This window comes from Anas acuta, chromosome 9 (assembly GCF_963932015.1).
Source record: "Anas acuta chromosome 9, bAnaAcu1.1, whole genome shotgun sequence".
Classification (NCBI taxonomy): Eukaryota; Metazoa; Chordata; class Aves; order Anseriformes; family Anatidae; genus Anas; species Anas acuta.
Window position 1 is genome coordinate 2,339,984 of NC_088987.1, and position 19,102 is coordinate 2,359,085.

Genomic DNA, 19,102 nt, shown 5'->3' on the forward strand with positions numbered 1-19,102 from the left:
AGGCGTGACACAAGCAAAGAAAGAAAGCACGAGGTAAAGTTTCAGTTCCAGAGGAACATCTGGAAGTGCACTACCAGGAACAGTCAGATTTTAAAAGGGGAAGGGAAAACCCAAGGGATTCACGCTCAGTGGTTTATCCCAAGCCATTAAGATCTCCCCAAAGCAAGGAGAGCTGTGCCAAGGACCCTGAACCAGAACACGAAGCACAATGGGCTGAAATGAAGCAATGATTCTACCTGGCAAAGCCCAAAATGAAAGCTGAAAACTACACTGCAGCAGGACTGAGGCAGGCTGTGAGATCAGCCCGCATCCCAAGCCGAACCCTCCTCTTTCTGTAGGTGCTAACTCCCTGAATTGTTCCCTCCAGCCAGTACCTGGATGCGCCACACGGCGACACAAGCTCCCCTCAGGACACCAGCACCAAGCACGTTAAATAGGAAATGAGATTTGGTGCTTCTGGCAGAGATCGTTCAGCACAGCCACAGCTTGTGTTGCCTGGCAATCTGCAGTGACCAGGAATTTGTTCAGGGCTGCCAATCTAAGGCAATCCTGGAGTATTTCAGACAGCAACACATCCATATAAATGCACACACACACGTTTTTATGCTTCCAGCACCATGTATAATATATAAACCATAGCTAAGGACTACACAAGTTCTTGCTTTATACACAATGCAACAGAATTTTCCTTCCACAGGCTGTCTCTTAAAAAAAAGTCAAATCAGAGAAAACTTGTTTAAAGATAAATAATGCAGAGCCGTTCCCAGAAAAGCTGGAGGAGGAAATCCAAGAACGCACTCGCCCTGCTTTTTTTCTTACAAGAAACCTGAAGGGTTGTCTTTGTTGCTCCTGACACCACAGGAGCACTGAAAAGGAGAAGATTTGTTTGGGGAAGCGAGGGGTGGGCGCTGCTGTGCTCTGAGGAGACTTGATGTTCTGCCGTCATCGCGGGCTGATGCAAATCTGAGGGCTGGAAGTGGCACAGAGCTGGTTTGTTATCCCAGGAACAGCATTCAGCCTTAAACGTGGCCAGCAGCACTTGCAGAAGGACAGTTTCCTCCGCTGCATTTGTCCAGCAAACGAGATGTGTTTTAACGAACCCCTGATCAGTGCATGTCTGGCATCGGGCTGTATCACCTCAGCATTCAGTATATGCACGTAAATGAAATCAGTCCCATCACCGTGGTCCTTACCTTCCCACTAAGCATTGACACGAGCCCACCACCTCCAGCTTTGGGATGGGAAACCTTGCCAACTGGGCAAAACACAATCCTCTTCCCCAGACGGATACAGGCACTCTGTGCAGAGACGCTTTCTTTCACCCCCACCAGCTTTTACAAGCCAATTCCTAAGAGGAGCTGAAGGATGTTGCACAAGTTACTCTGTGCCAAGGTGTGCCGCTTTGATCTACACCCTCTTACTCTTGTGTAAGAGAAAGTGATGTTTTTAAGTGCCCACCTAACAATGGAAGCCTACCAAAGCAAACACAGCGCTGCACAAACAAGTTCTCACCTGGAAAAGTGATACAAAGGAGAAGGAGTTGTTATGGACCCGAACACAATGCAGCTGCAGTTCAACCAGGACAAGCAGTACAGGAACTTGTACAGCATGAAATGTGTGCACAGGGGCTGAGCAACCACAAAAGCACACTTTGAGAGGCCTGAACACCAACAGAGTGCCAAGAACATGACAGGTCTGTGAGCTGTGGCTCTGGGATGCAAGGTGCTGCGAAGCAGAAGCCGCGTGCCCCTGCACAGCTCCAGGCTCCTGCACAAATCCCAGCACCCTGCCGGATCTCACAGCCTGGACACTTGCTGCTGGAATGCTTTTTGGGACCCAGAAGCAGCTGCAGGGACCTGTTTCAAACAGATATCACCTGGTCACTGCCATGCAGACAAGCAGCAGGCATTTTGGGGGACAGCTGCTGCTGGGATTGCTGCCAGCACCGAGCTGACAATTTGCCAACAGAAAAAAAAATTCACTTCTTTAAGCCCCTTTTTATAAACTTTAAATCTTGCTAATTTACTCCTATCACTGCATATGAAGCGTGACGATCTGCAGCAGCTCCCATTCCAGGGGGAAGCCGTCCTTCCAAGAGGAAGCTGTCAGGCTGATTAATCCCAACATAAAGTCACATTATTAACATTACTGAAGGGCAGATTTTTGCTGAGCGTGAGCTGTCAGAGCTGCTCCAATGAATTTCAGCCTGCAAACTGCCACAGACCTTCCCAATAAAGGAAGGTTGCCCCTTTCACTCCCAGGAGCAATGCTGAGGCAGGCAGGGGATGAGAGGACAATGAGAAGAGGAGAGGAGAGCCCCAGGAGAGATAACGGCTCGGAGCAGCTCTGCTGCTTCCCTCGCTGGGGAAACGAGCAGAATAAGCTCTGGGCTCTCCTGCTGTGCCAGTAAGGCTGAAGAGGGGTGTCAGAAGGGAAGAAGCATTGAGCTGGGGAGCATAAGAAGCTTAAAGAGCCAAAAAGCCTCTTCCTTGGAAAGAGAACAGATGAGAGCAAGTGGTAAAAGGAGATGTGGGACTTGGAGAGCACGCAGGTGTTGGGAAGAACTCACAGTTCCTGCTGGGTAGGAGACAGGGTGGTTCATGGCAAAGGCAGCAGGTCCCATGCTAGCTTCATGTTCGTGCACTGTGCCAGTTCCACGGCACTCTGCTGACCTGTGAGACTTGCAAACCACAGCGTTCCTCCCATAAAGGAGGGATGAGGAAACCAACATCGTAATTAACAGGCCAAAATTGGAGGATATAATCGTTTCAGTGAAATTTGGGGATTTGAAGCTTTGGTAATTCCCTGCTGCCTGTGGTTCTCCAGCTGCCCCCCCCCTCAGAAACTTGCTTATAGAGATTCCCATAGATCAGAGCTTTCAGCAGAGCACAATAAAAGCCCATCCATCAGAGTCAACTTGACAAGCCATTTTCCTGCAAAACGTGCAGGAAAGATAAAGGGTGCTTATTCATAAACTTGCTTTATGGGCACACCTCCTGAAAGCACCTTAATAACGTACTATATTTGGATTGCCACCAAAGCCTCACGCCTCAGTTGTGAACACGAGCCACATTTTGTATTTATGACAGGCAAGAAAGTGTGTGACAGACCTCCACTGGAAACAGCAACTGGGAATAATTCCCCAGCAGAAGAGGAAGGAGGGCACCCACTTGGTTACAGATAACCACGGGATGCTGCTCAATGCTGTTAGCAGGATGTGGGAGCTGGAGAAGAGCAGAATTTCTGCTTTAATCCGGCACTCAGCTCTGGTCAGCACACACCAGAGGAGTTTACTCCCTGTATATCCCCACCGACAGCCTTCAAGGAAGCAGCTCTGGCTGCAGGACGGACCATGAAGTTCATCACTGGCAGTCAGCACCAGCAGCAACCCCCCACAGGCTATCTCAGGAGCCAACTTCTCCATGTTCAGCACAGGGGGAGCCTCAGACAGAAATCTGACCTTGCCTGTGGTGCTTCAATGCAGGTCACAGGACGCTTTCTTCCTCCCAAACCCCAGGTGTGAACACTCACGAGACCGAAGAGAAGCCAGGCCACGGCTTTACTGCAGTGAAGGCCATTAACACAAATGCTTCCCTGAAGAGCAGAAGGAGAATGATATTTCTGGTATTGAAAAGGACGTTTTGCATCATCAGCAAACGCTCTGATGTGTTCTTCTGCCCAACACCAACAGGCCTTGCTGCCTTCTCAGCTGCTCCAAGATAAATATTAATGAAAAAGTACGGGGTAAGCACTTGAGTGGTTCCTCTGAAGCTACTTTACACTAAATAGGTACTTTAAAATATGTTTTTGCAGCAAATCCTTTCCTCTGTTTGCTGGCTTTGGCTTGGGTTTCTCCTCAGTCACACTTAAAGCTCACATAAAAATAGGCCTGATGGCTGTGAAGAGCCAGCAGGCAGAGGACAGGAGCTCTGCACCCAGCAGCAAGGGCAGTGAGGAAGCAAAGTGTGATTTGACACAAACCTCCCTGGACAAACCTTGCCCCCAAGGGGTGGCCTTACAGGGTGGGCTGCTCCTCTCAGCGGTCAGCCTCTGCCCCGTGTCTCCTCCAGGCCCCGCTGCTCTGTCCTCAGGCAGATTCCTGCTTCCCAATCGGATCAGGGCTGGAGCCTGGCCTGTTCTGAATGAAAGTTTAAGGCAGCTTCACTCATAAAATAAACATGAGTGAAATGAGCGTTGCACTGGGTAAAGGATCCTCCTCGTGCCTCTGAAAGGCATTTACGGTGTCTATGTGTCCCGAGTGCTCGTGCAGGGGAAATCACTGGTAATTTCTTCAAGGCAGGGTTCTGCTGCCTGCCTGCTCACAAGGATGCTGTTTCGTGCTCTAACAGGCGATGTAGGGCTTGCAAACGGCAGCCAGGCACAGCACTTTCTGCTTTCCTCCTCCTCTGAGCAGGCATTTTCACAGAAGTCATCCACGCCACACGTTACAGCAGCCTGAATCCCCAAGTAAATGTAAGATGAATAGTCTCTCGTTGGCACTTTCTAAAAATAGCTCAGATGTACATTGTGCTATGAATAATTCTTCAGTTTAGGAATATTGAAGTGCCTTTTAAGTTCTAGACTGCAGTCTGCAATTTGGACAAATGACGCTGCCAGGGGCCCTTCATTCAGGCAGGGTAAGCCGCTGCCGTTTGCTCGTAGCAGCGTTGTCGCCAGCGCTCCTTTCTCCAGCTCTTCGGGCTGATTTGCTTTCCCGACGCCATCCTTCACACATCCATATTCATTCAGGCTGCCACGGGGGTGTTTTCCATTCCTAACTCACAGATATCTTCACACCTGCCAATTACTACACCCAAAGGCAACAGAGACTGGGATAATCCCAGCTCATCAGGCTTGTCCTCAAGGGACAGGGGATGGAGCTGCCAAGGCCAGCTGAGACCAGCATAATAGAGGAGGAGGAGCTGCAAGAGGAGGCAGCAGCAGCTGCTTCCACCAGCCAGGGTCACCCTTCATTGTCCCCGTGTCCCCTCAGCCATCCCCCCAGCTCAGAAATCCCGCTGGGACCCCTGGAGCTGCCCCCTGCCCTGATCCAGCAGCACCCCTCTGCCTCCCAGCCGTGCCCAAGGCTCGTGGTACAGTCAGGAGGAACAACCCCATCTCACTTCTAGGTTTCACCAGCCCCTGTGGCTTGTCAGGTGTGACCCGAGCCTCAACTTTTTGAGCTGAGCCGTGAGGGTTTCTTGGTATCTGCACTTCGCAGATCGGCTTGAGACAGTGCAGCTTTGTGAAGACAGAAAACATTCACAACTGCATTGAAATCATAACGAAAAGCAGCTGGGAAACCTGCGGCCACCAACTTCTGGACTTCAGATGCCTCACCCAAAACTATTTTGTATTTCAGTCTGCTCATAAAGTAGCATGGGCAAAATTAATAGATGCTTCTCAATGAAGAGGAGCTAGGTAAACACGTACACCAAATCCAGAGTGTATCATTTTGCAGAAGCATAAACACAACACAGTTGTTTTAGTACATCATAGAAAAAAGCCTTGGAAAAACCTCAGCCGATTTAGAAGGGACAGGAGTAAGCCTGGACACAGATTTGATTCACCAAGTTAATTAGGAACTCGTTTTACTTGCATTAACCGCATATTGATCATAGCAATTACCGCTGATGAAGCTGGAGAGCTGCTTTAAGCACGTGCTAGGCACAGCTAATGACACAGCTTTCCTCTCGCTGACCACCGTGGAAACAAGAGCCCTCTGAAGATGCACCCCTGGTGTCGCTTGCTGATTTTCTCATCTCGATGAACTTAACTCCCAGTTACTTAGAGGCAATTTAGGAAGAGTCACGCTTTAATTGACAGTTAATTGCCCAAGGGCTTAATTGCTTCCTTACATGTGAAGTTGGACAGGAAAAAACTATCATTAGGGCCTGTAATTTAGCACAGAACTTTCTGGCTGCCAGCATCCCGGCCTCAGCAGGGCCTATAAATAGCAGGGACGGGAGCTGTGCAGCGCCGTGCCGCACGCAGGAGCTCGGGGCCGGTGGCAGCAGCAGGACAGCCACCGGTGTCATCCCTGGGGCTTGGTACTCACTGGGCTGCTGCCAGCAGGAGCATCGTGCCGGATGCTGCTCACCAAACCCACCTGAGTGCCCACTTTTGGTTAGGACAGGAACCAGTTGCAGGGTTGCAAGTGGTGACCTGGCTCCTGGCCGGCACACCACGACGTGTTCGAGCTCGTGGTGAGCATCAGCACATCAGATTGTTCCACGCGCAGCAAACTGAAGAATCCCGAGCATTTATGTAACGGAGGCACCAAGGACGATCACAGCAGCGTTGCTTCCCCCAGTCTTTGCGGAACGGCCGCCTTAAAGAGCTCTTCTCATTCATTCCCTTCTCCTGAACGCCCCAATTACTCCAACAGCTCCAGGCACTATGTCCCAGCACCTTGTACACCAGAAGCTGAGATCCCATTCGCCAGGACAGGCAAACTAACACAGCCTGTATTTACCCTGCTGCAACACCGGCTGCCTCTACAAGTGTTCCACGGCAGTTTCTGTCAAACAAGGTTTTAAAGCTTTTATCCATTTAATCTCAATAGAAAAAACAGATTTAAAGTGCCAATCTTCCTACAAAACGTTATGTTGACATCACTACTAAACTTCATCATCATTACTAAACTTTCTCTAAGCGTGACCATAAGTAAATAACTTCCCCCCTCACAATTTCAGGCCGCAGACAAGGCTCCGTGCTGCTAACTGGGCTACGGCGCATGCAAATCGAAGAGGTGAGAGAGAGCGCACGGTGCTGGGGAGAACATCTGGGGTTTGGGGCTCTTCAGGGAAACAGCTCTAAAAACAGAACCTGCAATCCTCTGCCTGCACAGCTCTGCTAATTAATTCCTGGTGGCGATGGTCGAGGAGAAGTAACTTCGTTCCGTTCTGCTGCTGATTTCCCTTTCTCTTGCCCTATCATCGCACACTTTGATATCACTTTGGAGTGCCTAATAAAAATACACATGAATTCAGAGGGACAGATTACAGACGGATCAAATACTATTAAACTTCCGTCTCTTCTCCTGCTGCACAACCAGGAGCAGAAGAACTCACCCTGCTTTTCTGTTATAGCAAAACCTGCGGTGCCTCCATCTCATTTGAGATGTTAGGTGATTATTTAACATTACCCATACAGTTCTTTGTAAAAATCTGAGAGAAAAAGCGACTAGAAGCACCTGTGGCTGTGTAAATACCAAAGGTATTTTGTCATTTGGTTCCCTGCTCCACCACCTAGCATTGTGCCTACCACACCTCCTGTGGGATGGATTTCCATCACGTTACTCTATAAATTTAAGTGTATTTCAGAACAGAACCCCACACTGTACGAGCCACCTGGCCACACGGCTATCGACATGTGAAGACACCAAGCCCAGGAGCCAGAGCCGAAGCTTCAGCTCCCTCCAGCACCACGCACCTGGCAGGCGGTAAGAGGAGAGCTGCGTCTCCAACAGCTCTCATGGAGAAATGAATCTAGTTTCCGTCCAGCAGCCCAAAACCAAGTGTCCCCAAAGGGAACCAGTTCCAAGTTGATACCAAAACATACTTCACTAGGCCTAAAGAGGTCTCTCCGAAGCCATCCAACTATGGTTACATGTGGGTTTTTTTGGCATTAAGAGCCAAATAATTAAAAACCAAGCGTGTTGTGCTCACAGCACAGTAGTTAAGAGGGAAAGCCTAAATTGATCCGACTGGGGAATCATACGAAAAAGCAAGACACGGGCCTGTGATCATTTGTTTCAGATTCCTAGCAGCTCCTGGGGAACCGTTTGCGTGCCTGCATCACAGGCAGACGATTTTATCTTCTGTGAGTAAAGAGGACCCGCATCCGAGTGGCGAGCTATGAGAGGATTCATTCCCAGGCTGGGAATAAAGCCTGGCACTTGTTATGGAGCTTTATTACACCACATAAACCCCAAAGTGTTTGCTCTTTGCATCCCAAAGCCACTCAGGCTACCATTAAACGTCACTAGGTAGCTTTCTAATCCTCGTTTTTTACTGCCTGGGGGAGAGCTAGATTTTAATATTTGGTATCATTAAACATTTAGCTGGATGCTTACATGCTCCTCAGCCCTCTGATATCCAATTTGGGCCCATCTGTTAGGAAATGACTAGGGCCCAATTCACCGGGCTTGTGTCAGACTTTCTGCATTACAAAACCCCACAGAAGCAGGGGGAGGTGCCAGAAGTAGCTGGGAGGGGTGCTGATCCCCGTGACACCAACCAGAAAAGAGGAGCAGCAGGGCTGGCTCAGACACGAGACGCTCACTGAAGTTACCTGGCACTGCCTGGACATTTCCAGGTTTTTCTGAGATGCTGCAAATCCACGGCTGCACGGTTCCCTCTGCTCAGAGCTCAGCAGATGGCAGCGGGCGATTTGGGGATGCAGCTGAACGACGCCACCGGACCAAGCTTCTAAACAAGGTTTTATCTGACACCCGGAGCCCCTTTCTGAACACCGGCGACTAAACAGAAAGCTCTTTTGTCACAGCAGCCGAGCCTCCTCCAGAGTGGGCTGACATTCCTGCGAAAGAATAAGGCGCCTGAGAGAGCCAAAGCCTCGCGAGGAACAATCGCCTCCTATCAGCACCGAGGCAAAGCAGGCGGGTTGGGGCTCTCACCAGTTTTGGTTTCACACACAGGACGCATTGTTCTGCTTCGCTTTCTCTCCCTGACCTCACGGCGCCCAAGCACAAGCACTGCCTGCTGGGGAAGCACCTGCGGTTTCTGCAGAGAGAGATATTTGTTGGACCAAGGGTGGGCCCCGAACTCCATCGCATTAACAGAACGCTACCTGCAGCAGATGACTTCTCCAGGAGATGATGTAGGACCCCACAAAGTGCCAGAGCACCACAAGGCAACTCCTTGCTCTACCCACATGAGCTGCTGGCCATCAAAGAGCTGGATGCACGGCGCGGGCAGATCCCCCATTACCCAGAGGGCTTCAGAAATAGCTTCAAAACAAGCAATGTGTTCATTTGGCATTACAAACAAATTTAACTACAGTTCCCCCACCCCCTGCTGTGTTCCACATTCGTATTGCAGAAGTGATAAACGGGTAGGGGAAGGCTGGCCAGGCACTAACAGCTCTGCTGGCAAAGGGATAAATCAGAACTCGCTAAGCAGTCGGATGTTGCCACGCAGTTAATGTGCAAAGCTAACCAAAAAGTAAAACATTGGACTATATTTTTCAGTGGCTTTTTATTTCATTACTGTTAGCACCTATTTCTGTGCCTGGCCTTGTTCTGTAAATTGCGTTCAGCACCTCAGAAAAGCTACATGCTCATTCTATATAAGCCCAGACCACAATTTGTGTGAATAAAACCTGAAAATTTCCTCCCAAACCCATGATTTGTGTGAAAACATTGCTGCTCCTCCAGCAGGGGAGCCAGGGCGGGGGGAATCTGGGGCCCGGCAGGGAAAGCAGGCCAGGACGTGAGCTCGGAGCCGAGCGTAGGCCCAGGGCTGGCAGCCTCACACGCAGTCACTGCTCGGAAACAGCACCCAGAAAGAGGAGACGCCTGGCATGAGGAGATAGATGAGCACGTCGTGGTGCTGCAAAATTTAGCCCTGGGGTGTACAGCCTGCCAGTCAAGGAAATTATAAGAGGAAGGGTGATAGATGATGGGGGCCTGGCCACTGAGAGCTTAGCTCAGGGAGAACGAAGGGTGAAAACTGAACATCTTAACCTGAGGCTTGGAGGGAGAAACAGAAGGGCAGAGAGGACAGCTTTCACTGACTCTCCCAAAACATGGACAGGTAGAAAGATGGGACAAAAAGGTGCTGACAAAGGAGTATGAAGGAGAGGAGGAGACAAACTAGTGCCCAGGAAAGGCTGAGACAAAAAAACAGTGGGAAGTCTGAGTCAATGGCAATCACAGGATGAGAGAGAACTCCAAAGAACACCAGAGAGCCCCATGTTTTAGGGAGAAAGACGCTTTCAAGGATGTGATAAACTGCAAATCCCTCATAAAAACACAAGTGAGAATACTGAAAGTGAACAAAAGATTTTGCCATAAAAACGACTGCATCAAGATGAGGCTACAGAATGGATCACAACGGCAAAGAAAAGCTAAATGCAAAGAAATCTGATTTGTTTTCCCTCTCCTGTTGGGGACTGCAGCTCTGTCAGCATCCCCCCATTTAAACGGCAGAGAGTTTGTGGGTACAGCTGGAAGGCAGCTCAAACAACTATCAGATCAGGGGGGACTGCTAGATAGGAAGTGCAGTGTCCTTTGAAACCCTAGGAACAGCACCCCAAAGCCTGTTGAGATGCAGAGGAACACGGAGCATCGTGGAACAAGTGTGACAGACTGGTGCCAAAATACAGGCAGAGAAAGGCACTCGGCAAGAAAAGGAACCAAACAGGGCTGGTGCCAAGGGACAGCTCGTCAGGTGCTCCAAAGGTATCGGCATTCACCCACCTGGCATCGCATGCTGCCTAAGCGAGAGACAGGTCCCAAAATTATTCCAGGCAATGCTGGGATGGGACAGGATAACTTGCAAGGGGGAGCACCCAGGTTTGGCTGTCTGAGCTACTCCAGAACCAGCTGCTGTTTATCGGGTCAGGGGGCTGCTTTATGCCATTTCCCAGCACAGCAAAGCTACAGCTCCAAGGAGACCTGAAAAAGCAAACAGGCTTCTGAAAGAAAATCAGCATTTCAATTCTACGCATTAGGATTCCCCACTCCTTCCAGAGGACAGCGTGCTCCGCCCAAACTAACAAGTCAATGGATGACAAATACGTGAATCTAAATGCAGCGCTGGGAACAGTCTCTTCTCTGCTGAAGTTTTCAGACCCATTTATAGCATTCACGAGTTTTTTCAGAACTAATTTAAAACAGTTCTCGTAAGGTTAATTCAGTTCCTCTCTCTACTGTCTCTGTTTCATTGCTGGTTCTCCAGCAAGGCAGCTTAATCCCTCGCTCTCCAAATTCTTTATAAAATTATATGCTTACCACACGGATAATCCTTATTGACAAGCAACCCATTAAAAGCAAGGCGAGATTCCTAGAAGGCTTATATGAGAGAAATAAAACAGAATAGCTTCTTTAGGCTCTGGAAACAAAACTTATAAAGCAACAATAACCAAACCATGTTATTATTTCTAGAATAGCATACTTTGAAGTATAATTGATTTTGCACAGAATCAATTTTAAAATTACAGGCTCACTGTTTCTTGTCTTAACCCCTTCAAAATGTTGCCTTCAGAGCAGGCTGAAGGAATTCAAAGAAAATTGCTACTCTAAAATGTCTCTGAGCCTTTATAACTGCAACATCTTCAGAGCTTTCAGCCCTCACATTTGTCACGTGAAGCTGTTTTCAGTGCATGCAAGAAACTCATCAATTTGTTTATCTATTTCCCTCTAACAGCTTGAATGCCTTCTGCCATACAATACGGATTGAACACCCAGACACCTCTTCTGTGGCTAACTCAGCAGATGGAGGCACAAAGGCACTTCTACCGTGTTCCCTGCTACTTCCACAGCTCTCCTACAAATCAGCTGGTGATGAAGTGCTACCCCTAGGTATGTGCATCACAGAAGCTCTGCCTTCACCTTTTTTAAAACAAAGCCAGAGATGACACTCACCTTTATCTTTATGAACGTGACAAGCAATCTTTTTTTCCTTTCAAAGTTACATTAATACAAATAAAAACTCACCAAGCCCCAGACCAAGCATCCAAAGGGCAGAGGCAGAGCTGGCTGCCACCCCCAGCCTGCTCCCTTGGCGCGGAGCAGCAGGCCAATTACCCCACCTGCCGTGCTGCGAGGCAACGCCGTGTCTGGGGCCTTATTCCTAAAACCTGCAGCTATTATTAGATAATCTCTGACTTCTCTCTCAAGTTTTGCTAAGCCGAAGAGGCGACACGAAACACGCATCAAGCAGAACGTCTGCTTTTGCATTAAAGGAATTAGGAATTCTTAAATGCAGCTGAGAGGATGCCAGACAGGTCAAGCTGCGCGAAAGCCAATTTGGAAGCGCACACGTTCCTCATTGCAAAGTGAAAATAAATCACAACAGCGAGAAGCTGTGAAATGCCGTCAGCGAGGCCAGGACAACAGGAGCTACCTCACCGAACAAATACAGCACCGCGTCACCGCGCTGAGATTGAAGCTGGCTGCTGAGGGGAGTGCTGGCTCAGGGGAAGGCAGCGCCTCAGCTCTCGCTTCAGCTGCTGAGTTTATCACAGTACCACGTCCAGGAAAGCAAACCAAACAACATCAAGACAACACTACCAAGTAACTCTATTCCAGCCCCAGGTGGGCAGGCAGTCCCTTTTCCCTTCTACCCTCACCGTTTTCCTAGGAGCAGGTCGCTCCTCTCTAGCCACCTCCTGTCTGGAAAACACAACTGCTCTCTCTGGAGGAGCGCTGCTAAGAATAAGCCTTAGCAGAGCGACAGCTTCATTACACGCGGTTTAGCTCACAACAGGTGAGGCACACACACCAAGGGAGGCGTTTCACCTCGAAGCCATTCTGCACCCCAGCTCGGGGACACCCCAGAGGTGCCAGGCTGTGGCACAGCACCAATTTCTGTGGCCTCCGTGACAGGATGCCCGGAGCTGGTGCCAAGAGAGCCGCGCATCTCCTCCAGTTGGATTTATGGAGCTCCGAATGCAAAGGCTTCGCAAAGCTCTGTTTTACTTGCCTCTTAATGGCTGGAAGGAGAGGAGCCGTGCTGTTGCTCCCGCTGCCAACACGCGTTAGCTCCCAAAGTGCAGCAGCTACTTTTAGATCCGAGCCGTCGGATGCAGCCCCCACAAAGTTTCTCCTCTCTGTGTTCTGTCTGCTTCAGAGCGCTGCGATGCCGGTGGCTCTGCAATGAACATTAACAGTGCCTCCGAGATTTGTTCTGTCTCTGCTACCCCAGCACGTTATGGAGCACTCGTCAACCTGCAGTAACAGTTTATTACACCGGAGACAAGGAATTCACTGTACCCATACAACGGGAGCACACAAACCGTGCACAATGTTAGTTACTGATCCTACCTTCTTCCCAGGAAGCTTCTTCTTTCACAAGGCACAAACTACGGCTGGCTTACATTGCTGTAGCTGAAAATCATGCAGGGAAGCACCACTGCTTGTCTCCCACACCTCTGTAATATTTCTAACAAAATGATTACTTCTCCTATAGCTCCACAGACTGACTCAAAAGCACAAGCAGGTTAACACCCAAAGGCAGGCACAGAAAGGAGAACAGGAATACAGTAAGGGAGCAGCACCAAATTGTTGGAACACCAAAGCCAGAGGAGCTCAGCTTACTCTTGGAGCCAGTGAAGGGGTTGGAAAGGGAGCTTTTGAAAAGGAAGAACGCTACCAACAAGGCACAGGTGTAAAAAATACAATGGCAGACTGGGTGGGGTAGAAAGCAGGTGCTGAAACACAGAGCATGAGTCACAGAAATACTCTTATCACAAGGATCTTAACCTGAGGCACTGCCTTCAGAAGGCAAGGCAGGTTCTTTCTGCCAGGGTTGCACAGAAAAACAAGTGTCTGAGAGTACAAACTTTGTACAGAGAAACCCATCCAAGCAGAGGTCCCTGCCCCACGTTCCCTCTCCTCCCTTCATGCTGGCTCTAGCGTGACTTCGTGCCTGCAGCCACCAGCTGGGGGCAAAAAAAAAGCAAGCCGCCAAGCTGCTGGGTCCTTACCAGGCCAGCGCCTCCGGGGAGCCGTGGAATTGGGAATTTCCCTTTTTTTTTGGTTATTTTAGCAGTGACACTGTGGAGGAAACAAAGTCCATGGAGGGTTCATCTAACAGCAAGGCAGAAAACTTCCACCTGTGGTGTTTTGAGTGTCCAGAAATAAAAGAGAACAAATGGGGCAGGCAGAAGGTAGCGATGCCTGGTACAAGGTAGGTGTAATAACAGGATCTGCTGAATCACAGCAGCTGGGACAGAACGAAAGGAGTTGATCCTTTGGGGACTGGGCATCTCTGGTGTCAGGCAGAAGAGCAGGGCCAGGGGACATTTAGGAGCCTGTGGTTGTACAGCCCCACAACCACAAAAAGCACCTGGGGAAGAGGGAGGAGAAGCGCAGGGAACGGGAGCTCCCCTCCTGCTGGCAGCTTGCCCCCGCGCTGGGTTGGGTGAAACAGGAAACCCTACAGGATTTGAAATCCTGTATGTTGGTGTAAAGTAATTCAGTGCAAACAAATTAAATGTCAATCCGCCAGCACCTCTGGATACCGTTGAACACTAAGGAAATACAGACCACAGCCTAGGGAAGCCTGCTTCGAGATGGGTTTGATGAACTGGAAAAGAAAAAGCAGGAAACTACACAGGGCAAATCTCCTGATGACACCCGCTCTAACTCCACACCGCATCGCTTGCTGGAGATCGGTGCTTTTTCACTGCCTCCAGACACCAAAATGTTCTGCCACAACTGTTTCCTGCTTCTTTTTTTTTAGGAAAAAAAAAAAGACAGACCATAGTCAAAAAAATAAAAAATAAAAGTATTGATCACATTGGAGGTTTTCTAAGAGATTTTCAACAAACGTTCAGACAACATTTCAGCCCCATTAGGGCATTTTGCTTTCCCTAGTATGACCGTATTCCTGCTACAGGTGTTTCTCAGAGGCAGCGAACACCAGGACGAGCACCTGCCAAGCAAACGCCTCCCGAGCTCTCTCTGCTCTTTGGTGCCAGCGGTTTCCACACTGGCCCTTCTTCCCCAGAGGTGTCTGACAGCCTGATAGCCTCGTGCAGACTTTTTTATCAGCTGGAAATACGTACCTCAGAAACCATTTGCTCAATTATTTTCTTAAATCCCCCAGTCCCTAGGACTAATCATAACCTGGTAAAATTTTAACACCTGCTTCACAAAGTTTTAATCCACAGAGTTTGTTTCTGTTTCCCAGTAACTTGATGGGGGCACAGGAGAAGAATTCCCACTGTGCCTCTAGGACCTTGCTGGCGTGTTCCAGCCCTGAGTGCAATCACAGCTTGCTCTATTTCCTAGATTTCCTTCTTACCAAAATGGCATCCGAATTCAGCATGACATCTCCACGAACTATTGCCACTTTCTGAAGCCTCGTGCAAACATTTAGTGCCCACCATCACACTGAGGATTTTTATTTCTGCATTTAAAGACCAGGACTTGACAATACTGAGCCCGTGTGTAAATACAAATACCTGACCCACACTGCTCCTGTTACTGCCAGCAGACTAAACCAAAAGGCACATGTCCCAAGAAAGCTGCCTGGTAAATGAATTTCTTCTAGTGCCACAGACATTTAAGCAGCACCTCTAGCTGGGATGCTCCTTCTCTCCCAATGCACCTCTGACTTAGTGGCAGGAAAGGCTGGTTGCAGGCATGCAGGGCTCCTCACAGAGGAAGAATTAGCTGGCATTTACTTGTACCGTTTGTGTATAACAGCTGGGGCCTTTCTGATAAGGCAAAGGAGAACCACCTCTTGGAAAACATGTATAAAAATGTATAAAATCCAGCCTTGGAAGAATTGTATATTTAATTTCATGTATAATTAAGAATACCAATTGGAGCTCCATGCATCACAAAGGAAGCAAATCCATCCTCCTCGCAGGGTAGTCCAAGGGCACGGTTGCTTGGGCCGATCCCTCGAGCGTGTAGCCCCCAGACGAGCCCCTCTGTGCAGTTTTGTCCCCAGAAAACACTAACACATTTTCTCCTGATTCTAAGCAGAAGCTGAGTGCAAAGTAGGTTTTTCTTTGTTTGTTTGATGCAGGAGAAAAAGCAGAGATTAACACATTACGTCAGGCAGCAAGAGGTTTGCAGCAGACCACCCTGAGAGCTGTCCTGCCCTGGTCATCTCACCCGACTAGAGGCAGTCCTGGAGGGGAAGAAGTTCAAACAAAAAAGCATGCATGAAAAAATGTGCCCAGTTTACGGCTATTTGGAATTCAGGGTTGTACAATTATTGTGCTGTGCTTATTGGTTCTTCTTCTTCACTGTTGCAGCTAAGGAAAATATTTTGAGATCTCCTGGAACACGACTACTATTTTTTCCTTCTTTATTTAACCGTAGAGCACTGAAGAAAACTGCCCGTGTCCAGTCAAAACATCCTCAAGTTACAGATGAGTTCTGTTTCAACTGCTTTTTTCACTTCTAGAGCAACAACATGAATTCAAACTTTAATTTCTTCTCCCAGACAGACTTGCTTTGCTAGCAAAGCACCCTGCAGCTTGCAATGCAGCTGTAGCAGGCATTCCCCTAACGTGCTTTCTTGTCCCTCACAACCTCAGGAGACAGCCGTGCTTTCCTGCCATACAGCTGCTCAGGTGGTAAAATAAAGAAATGGTCTCACCTCCAGCGTACAAAGCCTCCTACCCAGCACGGCCCTGGTGCCTGATTTCTGCCAGGTGGTTCAGAAATTAAAACACTACACGTTTTGGTGCAACAAGCAGCCTCACACTGAGAAGTTGTAGTTGTTAGGGGTGAACAGCCCTCAGCCTGGGGCAAAAGTTTCTCTTCTGGCTTCCATAATACGTAAGCCAAATTTTCAACCTGAACTGTTGCAAACACTGAGTTCTCTGACCTCGGGAGGCCACAAATGCCATCAGGGGTTGCCACGGGCCGGTCGTTGCCCCAACACCAGACTGAAGCATCCCGGTGGAGAACAATCATCTGTTGGGACTGGGGAAGAAGAAATAACCACAGAGCACACATGTAACTAGATCCAGATTTTAAAACAGCATTATTTGCTCTAAACAGAAGTGATTTTCTTAAGATGGGATTAACTTTAAATGGGACTAATAAATCCAGTAATAACACAAACATCCTTTTAAAAGGCACATTTACAATAGATGCTCAAAATGTTTTGTAAGCAAAATGCAGTTTCCACAATGCAGGAATGACCAAAACAAGTTTTCATATATCACCACTCCATTTCTGTGGCTGAGTTTACACAACAGATGCTCCAGCTCTGACATATTTCCTAGCACAGGACAGAGATACGCTAAAAGTTTCCTATTTTAATCTAACCTAACAAATCCTCAGGAGCCTCTTGTCTAATAAAGGCCCAAAGGCCAGTAATGCTCTCAGATTCTTCTTCCCCCTCTAGACATTTTTTCTTGACCACTCCATTCCTGACATTTAGCTGGGACAAATCCTGTAGACGAGCAGCTGCAGCCTTCCAGCTGCAGATTTGTGGTGAGATGTCCTTGTTCAGATTGTGAAATGTCACAATGTTTCCTTCAAGTATTGTCATGTTTCTGCTAAATAAATCTCCGTATTTTCTTTGAGTCGAGATAAAACTTTTATAACTGGGTTATATCTCCTACTCCACGTGGGTTTCACGGGCTGTTTTCCTGTATTAGTGCACATGAGTTCAACAGTCTTTGAGCCTGCTGTCCACCGAGGCGTTCCCTGCCCCAACAAATCGCTGTCATTCCACTCGTCTTCTGTCAGCGGAGCGAGGGCTGAAAACACCAGCTGGGAGAATGAGGACAGGACAGCCCACTAGCCCTCGACATCCTGGCCAAAAGGAGCTTGATACAGCTGCACGACACCACAATTCCCACCCTCTTTTTGTTCTTCCTCATCTCGTTCTTTGTAGGCTCGTACACCGCAAGTCTCTCTCTTTGGTCTCAAAGTTCAGCTTCCATTTTGTCTAGATGAAGGCGACTAAAGAACCCTTGAGAACTTTAATCTGCAGCTGGCAAGGCAGCAGTCACACCAGGATTACAACCAGGGAGCGATGAATTATTCAGCCAACATAAATCTGCAATTTTTACTGGATGGGCAATTTAAAAAATTTATGAACTTCCCTTTTAGGGCAGTTTGAAGCACCCTCTCTAAAGCAGGAGTAAATAGTTACTCCAACAAACTCTCCAACCTCCTCCTGCATTAAATCCTGTTTGCACTGATGCTGAGGCTTCCAGCTCACCAGCTGCCAGTCCAATCACTGAGTTGCACACCCATAAACAATGCCAGCAGAATGTCACTGGTCTTAAACATATATGCATGTAACAAGAGCTTTTGTTTCAAAGATGACCTCTTTTAACTATTAATAAAACCTCCACTAACTATACTTCGGGTGTATGAAACATTTATGGTTATTGGCTGCTTTCAACTTAGGAAGAGCAACAGCATTTTGCAGCCTGACCTCACGCTGTTTATGTGCACGCTGCGGCCAGCCACGCCGTGCACTCCTGCCCACGCCTGATTTATTCAATGAGTACAGATGCAGATCTCTTGTCCAGAAAAACAGCAGGAATTAGGAGCACTGATGAAATCCAGATACAGTGCTAGCTACTGCTTCGCAAGCTTCTGGCTTCCAAAAGCGCTTAAATCCGGATTGTCATATTCAGACTGAAATTCAGCTTCAAGGCAGGCCGTCAGGATAAAAGTCTGTACTTTAAAAGCTGTATGTAAAGGAACAAACCTAATGCCCACAGAATAAATAATCAGCACTAAATTCTCTCGTACAGCAGAACATAAACCAGCACTTTTATCGTCTCTTATTAGCTGGAAATCTCCGTTTCATCCTAACGAGCTGGGATCTGGTTTCACGCACAGACATCAAGTATTAAGTCCTGGAACAGCCATCAAATATTTTATTTAAGCAGTTAAACATTTCAACTTTGGGGCTGAGTAAAATGAGGAGGAATTAAGTAGGTCTGGAGGAGACAGAAGATGTGTTATACGGCAGATAACCTATACCACTACACCAAAATGCCAATTTTAAGGCGCTTCTTTGCATATTGCTAGCGTGTGCCTGCTGCAGCACGGCGAGCCGCCGAGGCTAACTGGGCCCAGCTTTATCAGCTCAGAGCACCGCAGCAGCTGCAGGAGTCACGGTACCTAAACTAGCTCAAAGCAGCTAACTCACGTCACAGCCACAGCAGTGCCTGTGGTCTCCAAACCACCACAACGTGATAGAACTGTGTATTCCATCGCAGTATTCCTCCTCTTCTTCTTAGGAACAATTTCAGATGAGTGCTGGATCTGCTGCTGCCTCCAGCTTCTGTGCAAGATGCCCTTTCTCCCGATGAAGAACTCGCAGAGCAAAGCAGGAGCTGGCTCTGTGCAGCCCCTTCCGTGTGCTGTGGCAGCGCTCTGCGATGAGATGAGCGATACCGAAACCTCTGCAACTGCATTTTT

The 19,102-nt window shown here is 48.4% G+C and overlaps 1 protein-coding gene across 2 annotated transcripts in view; it reads right to left on the bottom strand.

The window, feature by feature from the left end:
- The window catches only part of PPM1L (protein phosphatase, Mg2+/Mn2+ dependent 1L), a 59,384-nt gene that overhangs the window by 25,641 nt on the left and 14,641 nt on the right, over positions 1–19,102 (bottom strand). The window contains exon 1 of one of the 2 annotated variants that reach the window (XM_068692607.1): positions 13,010–13,296. The exons of the other annotated variant lie outside the window; for it this stretch is intronic. The gene's annotated coding sequence lies outside the window, so the exon portion shown is untranslated. Of the gene's footprint in view, positions 1–13,009; positions 13,297–19,102 lie in introns of those variants that run through there. 2 annotated transcript variants of the gene reach the window in all.